Genomic DNA, 11,358 nt, shown 5'->3' with positions numbered 1-11,358 from the left:
TACATGCCACATACACAGCAAAAATTTGTTTGTTTAGTTCATTACTCTGAAGTATTGTATAAATTTTTACTCCTAACATCTATTGAGTTCTTTTTAGCTTTATTCAAAAATTTGGAGTTCTTTCAATACACAAATGTTAAATATTTACATTTTTGCCAGGAAATATGGCAACCAAAGCACAAGATCTACCCCTTAAAGTGGCAAAGCTACATCTGAAAACCCTTTGCTTTTCACATGGTGAATTCTTGTATGGGTCTTTGAGAATAAAATCCCCAGAAATGTCTTTATTTTGACCCAGCAAAGCCACTCAGGTTATCTGATTTGTCCACCAAGGGTAACTAAACTCCTGATTTGAGTATTGTTACTCTGAAAGCTTACTGCTGATCCACTTGAGGGCAGTCCAGGAAGGAGGAAGACCTTCTCATGTAGTCTACTAAGACTCAGAGTATCAACAAACACAGAGGCTGTAGAGACAGATTAAAAGGTAAAGTAATTGTAACATGATTTTTGTAATAAATAAATTAGTTATAAAGTAAATTACTTGTGAAGTAATTTATACACATAAATGACTGTGGTTTATTAAAATGACAGTAAGAGAAGGCTTGTACAAAATTCATTTATCGAGAAACTGAGACTAAATCAGAGGTGGCAGAACATAATTTAATTTGCAGAGTCAGTGATAATTGGGAACATTTTAGTTGCTAGAATAACCAAGATCACAGAATTCAATGGTGAAACAGCGACTATTGATGAAAGTTATATACAACATTCTATTCCACATTCAAAGCAGCACTTCATTACAAGATTAAATATGAAGAGTACATGCTTCCCCACACACATTTCTCCATCCATGAACAAAAAATCTAATGTATGAAACACCTTTAATCCAAAGTTCACACATCCTCGTCACACACACATTAAAAGTTCAATTACTTTCATAAAGAGTAAATTAAATTTGACAATTCAACACAAATTAGCTGACCTTTCTCTTCACAAATGGGAAGATAATAAATGAAGAGAGAGAGAGTAGTCATTTGATGCAGTTTTCAACTGTTGCTTATTTCTCCATCAGTGTTCCTTTACAACTATCACTTGGAGTTTACAACTTTAAATAAATCAGACCTAACAGGCTACCAATGCTAATGCTATTATGATATATATAATTTAAAATTGTGTAAATTGCAGCAAATGCAAAACATCAATGAAATTTTAATCACACACGATGTTAATAAAATCCATGAAAGCTACCTGTTAAAAATGTTAGGTGTGTTAATGATATATATACATACACACACACACATATACCTCAGAAGTTCAAAAGACAGTCCAAGTAATAAATAAATACAAAAGACATAAATTTTGAATAAGTACTTTAATAGTTTCCTCCAAGTATCCTAAACCAAGCACTTCCTAACTCTGGGTACATGAGTAGGTAAATCAGAACAGATCACAATGAAGTGTGGTAATTCAGGTAAAACTGAATTAATTTTGAGAATTATATCTAACAGTTTTGCTTAAAATGAAAAAACAGGCAGCTAACCTAATTACCATTGTGCATTAGCTACATTAATTAATATCATAAACATAATCAACTAATTAAAATTAGCATATTAAATTCCACGTATCCTATTAATTGAAATATTCTCATTATGACTTCACATCATTTTAATTAATTTCAAAATTACTAAACTTAACTGACTAGTGTCATGACTCAAAAATATAACTAACAAAATTCTTATTTTTAATTTTTTTTACAATTTTAAATTCAATTATCCAAGCCTTGAGTGAGAGTGTTGATTAGTCAAATATAATTAATTAATTGAGTTCAATTATTAATCTATTGACAAATTCATCTTAACTGCCTAGCTCCACAAGATATTACAAAGAAATTAGAATTATAATTCTCCTATTAACCAAGTCAATTGACAAGACTGAACAATCTCTATTAAAATGTACACAAGCACAATGTGTATGTTCTTAAACCAACAGAAAATACTGTGACTCTGACTAGATACCTTCAGTGACCAACTCTTCCTTTCATTCTAACCAGTCCAACTCAAGGGATATTCCAGACTAGCCCGACTAAGATGATATTCTGTACAGACCAACCAAATGTAACATTCTTAAGAGTACAAAAAGCCATTACATCTATCCAGAATGACAGCTCTACCCACGTGACTGGTAATTCTCATCACAAGACAGCTGGAGTTATACCCTACATATATCACTAGAACAATGACTGAAGGATGCTGCTGCTGATATTCTTAAATAATGTGATGAACTGAGTGATATTCATCCCAGGCAGAACAGGTATTGTCTATTTTTAGAGCAACAAAATAAACAAAGTTACATTTGAACAAAATAAACTTAATGACTTTCTTGACCAAAAAATATAAAACTTGCAAACATATAAAATACAAAGTTTAATATTACAGGATAGAAATGCACATATTAAAATAACTCACCAGTATGCCATCCATATAACTACATTCTTCAAAATTTTTTTGCAAGTTTACAGAAATCATTTTTCTTCATTTTGATTAAAATCCAAAATTTTAATTCTTTCAGAATACAACTTAATACATAAGTAAGCTCTCAGACCTTTCTCTATGGTACCAATTTGGTGCAGTTTCTGAAAATTTATGAACACCCTTTCCTGAAGTTAATTCAAAGAACAGTTAAGCTTTCAAAACCTTTAGGTTTACCACAGTTATTTTACACTTAAAACAAACATACATATTTAAGTTTTTAAACTTAACATTTTAAATGCTGAAGCACGTGTCTAAATTTGTATAAAAAATTTTTCACACATCCAACTCTATAATTCAGAGCTTATGACAAAACATTTTCATAAAACATTGGTTAATAAAAATAAAATCACAAAAAAGTTTATTCACTTAGGCAGGAAACCAAGTATGAAGTGTTATAGTACAACAGTTTACTCACATACCTAATTTTTATGTGTGTGTGTGTGCCATACGTAACTAGAACTTTGTTTTCTTAAGTCTGACAGGTTCAAGCCAATGAAAGGTTTCATAATCTGCTTTAAATAATTAAATGAGCAGTTTATTTTCAAATAATACCATTCTATAATGTCACATTCTAAGCACTATGCTGAGAAAGACATAGTACTTGTTTTAATTTTACTTTAAAATTATCACATTCAGCAAAATGACATTCAGGTTACTCTACCTTACAATAAAATAAAATCTAAGAGTGACCACTCTAACATGAAGCAGTACACTTGGAATCTTCACCTGACATGAAGTAAAATACTTGTAATCTTCACCTGACATGAAGCAACACACTTTTAATCTCTTTCCAATATTAAACAATACATTTGTAATCTTCACCTGACACAAAGAAATACACTTGTAATCTTCTCCTGACACGAAGTAAGACACTTGTAATCTTCACCTGACACGAAGTAAGACACTTGTAATCTTCACCTGACATGAAGCAACACACTTGTAATCTTCTCTTGACATGAAGCAACACACTTGTAATCTTCACCTGACATGAAGCAACACACTTGTAATCTTCACCTGACATGAAGCAACACACTTGTAATCTTCACCTGACATGAAGCAACACACTTGTAATCTTCTCTTGACATGAAGCAATACACTTGTAATCTTCACCTGAAATACTACGCTAGGCTGTTGTTTTTTTTTGTTAGTATAGTATTTCAGTTGAGAATATGTTTTATTACTGAATATATTTAAGCTGAATTTTCTATTAGGCTATGGAGCACAAGATTTTCAAATGAATAATGCATAAATTAATTACAAATTAAATGTTTAAGACTTACATTACCAAGAAAATTTTACTCTTGTTTTCAAGTGTAAAGATATACAGTAGTACCTCGGTTATCTAACGACTCCCTTCTCGAACAATTTGGTTTTCAAACATATTGTTTGAGAAAAAACATGTTTTGGTTGTCAAATATAAACATGGTTCCCGAACCAAGCTGTCATGGCCTAAACCCCCGAAATAGCCCGACTGATGATCTAAATGACCCTTCGACCATTTTTGGCCCATGCTAAGCTTGCTCAAAACATTTTACCCACACCTGTCTCAGTCCACAGCCCTGCTAAAATCTGCTGTAAATGTTCTAGTTTTTCTTTTGTTTGTTTTTTGTTGTTCTTCTAAATATTCTGATAAATAAGCCACCATGGGGTCAAAGAAGGATAATGAAAGCAGCAAACCAAAAAGAAAAGTTGTTAGAGCCACAATAGAGGTGAAAAAAGATCACACAGCAAAGTATAAGAGTGGTGTTCGTGTGTCAGACCTTGCTACACAGTTTGGTGTGGTAAAGTCTACAGTCTGCACTATACTGAAAAATAGAGAGGTCATCAAAGAAGCTGATGTTGCAAAAAGAATGACAGTGCTTACAAAACAAAGATCACAAGCAATGAAAGAGGTAGAAAAATTGTTGTTGATTTGGGTAAACGAAAATCAACTGGTGATAGCATTTCTGAGACCATCATTTGTGAAAAAGCAAAGCAGTTGCATGCTGACCTCCTGAAAAACACCCCTGGAAGGAGTACTGATACAAGTGATGCCTTTAAGGCTAGTATGGGTTGGTTTGAAAAATTTAGGAAGAGAAGTGTGGTGAGACATGGGGAGGGTGCCAGTTCTAACAAAGATTTGTTAGGGAATTTAAGGGCTATGTAGAAGCTGAGGGTTTTATTCCCCAACAAGTGTTCAACTGTGATGAGACAGGCCTCTTTTGGAAGAAAATGCCAAAGAGGACCTACATCACCAAGGAGGAAAAGTCACTGCTAGGACACAAGCCAATGAAAAACAGTAATGCAAGTGGGGACTTAAAACTTTAGCCTTTGCTTGTGTACCATTCTGAGAACCCAAGAGTTTTTAAGAAAAATAATGTCCTGAAAAGTAAACTAAATATCATGTGGAGGGCTAATAGTAAAGCATGGGTAACCAGGCAATTTTTTTATGGAGTGGGTCCATGAAGTGTTTGCCCCAAGTGTAAAGAATTACCTCACAGAAAAACAGTTGCCACTCAAGGCCCTTCTTGTGATGGACAATGCACCTGCTCACCCACCAGGCTTGGAGGATGGGTTGGTGGAGGAGTACAGTTTCATTACGGTGAAGCTCTTGCCCCTTAACATGACTCCTCTCATTCAGCCCATGGACCAGCAGGTCATATTGAACTTTAAGAAACTCTACACCAAAGCACTGTTTCAAAGGTGCTTTGAAGTGACATCTGACACAGAGTTAACCCTCAGAGACTTCTGAAAAAATCACTTTAATATCCTCCTTTGCTTGAGAATCATAGAAAAAGCCTAGGACCATGAACTCAGCCTGGAAGAAATTGTAGCCAGAGTCAGTAGCAGATAGAGACTTTGAAGGCTTTGAGGCTGAGCCTGGTGTCGAGAATATTGTCTTACTAGACAAGTGTATGGGCTTGAATGTGAGTGGTGATGATGTGGAGGAATTGGTGGAAGACCACGGAAGAACTCCAAGACCTTCAGAAGGAGCAGCAACAGAAGGCAACTAAGAAAGTGTCTTCAGATGAGAAGGAGAGAAGGAAGGATGTTCCTAGTTCACTAATCAAGGAAATGTGTGGAAAATGGGGAGAGTTACAAAGTTTTGTGGAAAAATTTCACCCTGACAAAGCTGTAGCAAAGAACAGCATAAACCTTTTCAATGACAAGTTGTAGCAGTGCAAAGAGACAGAAAAGAGAAAGAACCCCAGAAGGAGAGTTACCTGACATTTTTATGGAAGGTGATTCCCCTTCCAAACAATAATAACCCTCCAACTCTCCACGTTCCTCACCACCTTTCACTTATGCCATCAGCTCTCCTCAGCACAGGTAAAGTACAGTTAAATTTTCATTTATTGTTTTTTTATTGTGTTTATAGTTTTTGTGGTTGACTTTATGCATGTAAGTATTATTATACAGGTATAAATAAGCAATATTTTTACTTAAAATGCTTCATAATGCATAATTTTTAGAGGTCTGTAATGGATTAATATAATTTACAGTATTTCTTATAGGAAAAATTTATTTGGTTTTCGAACAGCCTTCTGGAACAGATTAAGTTCGAGAACCGAGGTACCACTGTGCTATGGATTATCTGCACTGTGCCCACTGCAGGTATCAAACTCCTAGCATTACAAACCCACAAGCTTACCACACTGACCCACCAGGTAGCTACTAGGAAAGTAGCTACACTTTCCATAAATTTGAAATTTATATATATATATATATATATACACACACACACACATGTTGGAACCAAAGTCTAAAAGCAACAAATAGTCAAGATGTTTGATCAAACTCCAATTATGATTGATTTTTTTGATAATCAAATCATGATCTAATAATACATTTTGAACAATGACCAATTTCAGGCATTCATGCTAATAAATACTCATATTGAAAACACTAGAAAAATACAAAACCAATGTATTTCTATTAACTCTTCATCCTGAATACAAACATGTTTCTCATATAAAAAGTTATTTATTTGGTACATTTTCTAGAACTGAAATTTTTTCGGGAAATTTATGCAGGCAGAAAAACAAATTACTCAATATTATAACTGCAAAATCATCTGTTTTTTTACAAAGCAGTTTCATATAGATATATATAGTTGTACTTATTCACTACACACAAAACGTGCTAAGGTTATAAAAGATACCACTTTCATGAAACTAAATTATTTAATTAATTATTTTACCACACCATTATTATTTTTATTATTATGCAAATACATAACTCCAAATAAAACCTCACAGTGTCTTTTTAATTAGAATATTTTACTGGTAATTAAAGTAACACTGATTTTTTTAATCTTTTGATCCAATTATTAAGTTTTTTCTTGTCATTTCAGGCTAAAGAGAAACCAGTCACTTGATCTGATCACATGATTATTGTTATAAAAATCTATGTATAGAAATCTACATTACACAAAAGTACGTAAACATAAAATACAGTGGAAATGCTCAGCACCAATTTATTCTTCTATTATTGAGTTCACTTTTTTGAACGAAGATTGAAGTAGTATCTCACAATTGGCCCTAAAGCTTCCTCACCTGATGCCAGTTGGAATGCAACAGTTAAGTCAGTATATTTTTGTTGATCAAAAGGTTTTATCAGATGTTTCATAGTTTTAGTTTTTCTTTTATCATGATTTGGCATCATGTATACCCATATCATTTCTGCTTCTTTAACCACCATGCTTGGATGTAATCCAGTTTGTTTTTGTAGAGCATCCAGGAAATTTTGAAGAGTCATTTTTGGATACCCATTGATTTCCCATCTATCCCAAACTGTAAACAAAAGACCAGTGCCCAATTTTTGGACCCGAGGTGGAGCTGGTTGAGACGCTACAAATGATGCAACTGCAAGGTTTAAGAAGTAGTTTCTGTAATGTTCAATTTCTTTTAAGCCTTTCACAATTTTTAGTAACTCCAGAGCCATTAGGCTTCCGACAACTGAAGTAGTTGTGGCAAGAGCAGGTATAATTTTGCCAGCAATCTGCTTAATTCTAAACCTGGAAGCTTGTTGAATGCCGTACATCTGAGCTCGGAGATTTGCTGCAGCTGTAACAAAGTCAACATGACCTTCTGCATAATCATCTTTGTTGTAGTGAATGGGTGATACAAGATAAATTCCATTCATGTCATGAGACATTCTGCTAGACAATAAAGCCTTCAGAGTCATTCTATTCATTTTATCCTGGCACTTAAAAGATATGGAAGGTACCTTAGTTTTTTCATTAGTTTCTATGTGTTTCTGAGGGTCCAGATGAAAGTCTGGTACCTTTACTGCAGATATAATCTGCTTTATATTGTCTAAATTTGTGTCTGCAGAAGTAACTGGTATTCCCCATATTGTAGCTAACAGTTTGGACATTGATATAACAAATAATCTATGTTGTTCATCCTCCCAAGAAAAATTAAGAGACTTAGGAGGTCTTTTTGGTGACTGCCAAAACAATGTGCCATTCTGAAGCTTTGAATCTAATGGAAAAATACCAAGTAGCTGTAATGCTTTGTGATTAAAATATTTTTCAAATTGTATCCTGCTAATTCGAACACAATCCTCAAAGGAATAAGGTTTTGCCTTTAAAAATTTTGCAACACAAGAAATATTTTCTACAGAACCTTCAGACTCTAGCTTCACTAATATATCTTGCACATGTCTATTTTTCATCCAGAACTGATTCCACATTATAGGTTTTTGATAAAACAACCTCATAAATTTGTCAAGTGCCCACTGTACTGTGTGTTCCAACTGTGAAGGAAAAGACTTGATGGTGCAAAGGGGATATTCTTCATTACTAGGATCAGATTGTGCAGAGTAATGTTCTGTTAAATTTGGAATAATAACCTGAACATGACCCTTACTACCCATTGTACCAGAGTCTAATAAAGGTTTGCAATTTTCAACACAGCGTTTGTCCATGTATCGCCTTGACTCTAAGTTGTCAAGGGCATTTGCTATAATGTCTTGCTGGTTAAAAAATTCATCATTAAAAAAATCTGTTTCATCACATACTTTGAACTGATACCATTCTATGTTTATTGATGGATTTATTTCCTGTAGTGCTTTAGCAGCAATCATGCTTTTTGGTTGCCTAATATGGTGATTTCGGAAAAGAAACTGTCTATTCAAATTAGATTTTTCAATCACATCATGATCTGTTAATGTGATTTTACCACCAGCAGAAGCCACTCCTAATAGTGCACAATTTTTTATTATTTCACATCCAACAGCTCCACATCCCACTATAAACAACTTTGTTTCACCCAACAGTTTACATAATCTGTTACCAATACATATTCTAAGAGAGTCTAGTGTATCATTTTTTAGCACAAAGTTATCAGGGTCATTTAAATTAGAGCACACTTCTTGTACTTCAAAATGAAACCACTGCTGTATAGGAGTGAACTTCTTTGTAACAGCTTTTAGCACTTCTTGACCAACAACACCACCAAGAAAAGCTAAAAGAGGAGTTACCTGACCTCTGGCTGTAAATGATAACATTTGTAAAAAAGTTTTATTGAGACAATTAACTGGTTTTTCCAGTTTGGAATTTATATCCATTGCCATTTCAAGGAAATACTTACTATCATACTCACATCTGGTTCTTGGTAGTCTTCCTTCTTTCTTGTAGAAAAAATAAGTAGTTAGTAAACCAACATGAATATTTTCTACATTTGGCACAGTCATGTTTGAAGTACTGAAAGTTGGCTTCCAAATCTGTGCTTCGATGGATTCAAAATACATAGACTTTGGTTTCTTAACTTGTCTGCAGAGTCCACCTCTCACATAATTTCCATAGTCTCTTGGAGACTTACCACTATTTGTGACAATGGAGAAAGTTGATGGTGAAAGTACATTAACTGAAACAACTGTTCCATTTAATGGTTCCATTCCAACTATATCACTTAAAATAACTTTTACCCCTGTATCAAAACCATGATGTTTGCCGTCTACTGTAAAAATAATAATTAAATCATCTGTTATTGCAATGTTTCCAATTTGAACTTCTTTTAGCTCTTCTCCATCTGCATCAACTACAGTGAATGACTCACCAAAGTCACAAAATACGGAAGCACAGAAACCAAACACATCTGTAACTATACACGGAATAGGATAATTTTTACTTCTACACAGTTTGTTTATAGAAATTTGTGTGTCTAACTGTGTTTCTGTTAATATCACACATTGAAAACAACTTAACCACTCACAGTCAAGAAGATTTTCTTCACTTTTTTCTGTTATTGTGATTGTTACATCTGAATTTAGTTCTTGAAGTTCCTTTTTCCAAATAGACGTTTTTGAAGACATATTGGTATTGCCTGCATCAAGAAATGAAATAGAATGTATTCTTGTATCGTCTGGAGTGCTGTTACCATTGAAGTTTATTGTTAGCTGTTTAATTCCTAAGAGAACAAGATTTTTAGCAATCTCAATCCCAAGTCCCCCAAAGCCACAAAGTAAAACACTCGTACCTGAAAGGCTTCGCATAGCATCATAACCAATTGCATACAGCTGCCTGTTATAAAATGCTTCGTCGAATCCCTCCATCATTTACGACTTTTATATTAAGCCTGACGTAAATTTTTTATGCTCATTACAAGTACGTCTCGTTTCATGATGAGGAAGGGATGTCTTTTGTCAGATTATAATCCAATACGTTGAAACTATACTGTACCCGTCTACATTCTACGCTACAGCCTACAGAAATTAGCATTAACGCACAGTCAGCAAACAATTACTTCTATTTAACTGAACACTTTAAAATCAGAGAAACTCATTATTTATTTGATAGAACAGTTAAATATTTCTTTCCATACTAAATCACTTTATAAACATTTAACTTCAAGTGAATAATTTGTCAAGTTGTAGGAATCGACTTCTACTCATGATACACAAACACACCAATTTACACAACGACCCCTAGTGTACATAATATGTTACTCACAATATATATAGAATAAAAGTACTAGATATCTATTAACACAAAGATACACGTCGATAACTCGTAAAAATAACTACAAACATTCGAGTATCTTCACCTTTCACTATCAGTTTGATATTGAAAGCCGTCGCACCAAACATGCTCGCCTTTTCAAAACCGTCCTATTGTGTTCTCTTGCGCAATAACGATACAGGATACAATAAACGTCTATTGTTCCACAGCTTTTTACAAATGGTTAGAAGAGGCAGTGGCGTGTAAAGATACGACGTGACGAAAAACCGCTGTTTTATATAAATAATACAGTCAAGCTGCAAATTTGCATAGGCTTAGCCTAATACTAGTAATAGCGTCTGACCCAGTAATAAGACTACATGAACTTTTAAACTTATATATGAAAATTATAGTGCTAAAGAGACCTTTATATTCAACGACCCTGGCTAATCTGTATAATATATGCATTTAAAATATATTATTGTTATTATTAATAAAGTTCAAATTGGTCTGTTAATGCTGTTTCGCCCCATCTCCCTTAGCACAGGCCTAAAGTGTATATACAAAATCACTCCCCACCCCATCCCTGGGCACCTAGTACTGTATATTTAAATTACCGTGGAGTCTTACTCGTCAAATTATGTACACACAATACTAAATATTTACCAATTAATACTGAAATAAAGTATTATAGACACGATGAAGAATGTAGGGTCTTCCAAACATACAGTTTTAGGCCTATGTTTATGACACAAAATATAACATGATATACCTTCAATATCATATGTGTATGATCCATGGTAGAACTTCCAGCTATTTCGTAGATACTTTTGAATCTTCTTGAACGATTGAAGTAACGTCACCCATAGAAAAAGCGGGTACAGTAGCTGAAATATTTGTCCT

At 33.9% G+C, this 11,358-nt stretch overlaps 1 pseudogene across 1 annotated transcript; it reads right to left on the bottom strand.

The window, feature by feature from the left end:
- Positions 1-648: 648 nt before the first annotated feature.
- On the bottom strand, positions 649-10,427 carry LOC143242509 (ubiquitin-like modifier-activating enzyme 6 pseudogene; annotated as a pseudogene). Its single transcript, XR_013022841.1, has one exon. The product of XR_013022841.1 is annotated as a ubiquitin-like modifier-activating enzyme 6 pseudogene (transcript).
- Between the last annotated feature and the right edge of the window lie 931 nt (positions 10,428-11,358).

Source organism: Tachypleus tridentatus, chromosome 2, assembly GCF_004210375.1.
Source record: "Tachypleus tridentatus isolate NWPU-2018 chromosome 2, ASM421037v1, whole genome shotgun sequence".
Classification (NCBI taxonomy): Eukaryota; Metazoa; Arthropoda; class Merostomata; order Xiphosura; family Limulidae; genus Tachypleus; species Tachypleus tridentatus.
Note: the sequence above shows the minus strand (reverse complement) of the source record. Positions and strands in the feature narration are given on the sequence as shown.